Below are 1,580 nucleotides of genomic sequence, written 5' to 3'. Positions count from 1 at the left end.
TTTTTTTTTTTTTTTGACTCTCTTTTTAGAACTAATGGAGGAAAACAGAGATTTTTATACCCACTCCCAGCCTGATCCTTTCTCTAACTTATGAGCAAATTACCTGGAAGACTTCTCAAACTATGCTCTCTGTAGATTTTGCACATCAGGATTTAGACAGCATCATGAAGCCAATAAAACTAACAGAGAAATGAGAAGCAAATGGCAAGAGAAGCCAAGCCTCTCCCAGTCTCCCAGAGCAAAGGATAATTTGACAGATCAACATCCTGTTTGCCAGAACACTTCCATGGCCCATTTCTCATTATGAAAAGTCACTGGATTTCATGGGTTACAACCCAAACATGTTGGTACTCAGTATATTATTCTTTGCTACATGTAATCTTGAGGTTTCCTAATACATAATATGCTTATTGTATGTTTTCAAATACAGTGTTGATTTGGATGAGGCAAAACGAATCGTTGCAAACATTTATATACTAAATCAGGACATATTTACCATTTGCTTGCCATTTTTTATAATGGTAGCTATAGTGAATGATCAGTGCTTAGCTATATCAATTCATTAAATAATCCCAAAGATGCTTAGTGGATGCATTTCTTCTTTTATTAGTTACAATATCTTTATAAATTGAAATGTTGCTTCACCTAGTTTTGGGTGACCTGGTGGCAGGAAAAGTCGTGATAAAATACTCGGTTATTTCACTTTCTTTTCAAGTTGTCAATAATGATTCAGGTATTTTCTTTGTCTTTCAAGCCAGTATTGCATCCTACAGTTTCATACATGTTTCTTGTGTTGAAATTCATTGCTGGAATACGTTTTAGCAATGCTCAAATTTCACCATTTCAGTCACTAAAAAAAATCTTTCTTGGATTGACTTGAAGGTTGGTCAAGCAAAGTCCTGCTATTCTTGGATGAGTTCTAATTTTCTGCTGTAACACTATACCCAGAAGTTATCTGATATATTTTCTTCCTCTGTTTTGAAATAAGCCATGCTGAAGAGCATTCTGCCTCCTTTTAGTGAAAAATGATATTTCAAGACTGCATCTGTGTCCCGTGGAAATTCTTTTCTACTGGTTTATCATATTGGATTATCATATTTTCGAAGAACAAAGCCAGAGCACACACATACTTTAGAAGTTTATGGAAAGATGGAATTAAAAGATAACGTATACTTCCCATCATCTTGAAGAATTTATAGTCTTCAACAGAGCAACAGAGAGCGAGGAAAAAACAGAGGAAACAGAGAGAGAGATTTTTCCATCTATTGGTTCCTTTTCAAAATGGTTATAATAGTTGGCACTGGACCAAGGCGAAGCCAGGAGATTGGAATACCATCTTGATCTCCTCTCAGGCATGGCTGGGTCCAAGTAATGAGCCACGTTCTACTGCTTTCCCAGATGCATTATCAGGGAGCTGAATTGGAAGTGGAACAGCCAGGCTTTGAACTGGGTCTCCAGCAGATGATGCCAGCATTACAAGCAGCAGGCTACTTGGAACACCACAATACTAGCCTGTCCGTGAACTTTTGGAAGCATCTCATAGATACAATTTAACATTCAGTACGCTGGGATACAGGGAA

The sequence above is a fragment of the Ochotona curzoniae genome, unplaced genomic scaffold (genome assembly GCF_017591425.1).
Source record: "Ochotona curzoniae isolate NIBS_2020 unplaced genomic scaffold, NIBS_Ocur_1.0 scaffold_4763, whole genome shotgun sequence".
Lineage (NCBI taxonomy): Eukaryota > Metazoa > Chordata > Mammalia > Lagomorpha > Ochotonidae > Ochotona > Ochotona curzoniae.
The sequence above is the reverse complement of the archived record's forward strand: the minus strand, read 5'-3'. Positions refer to the sequence as shown.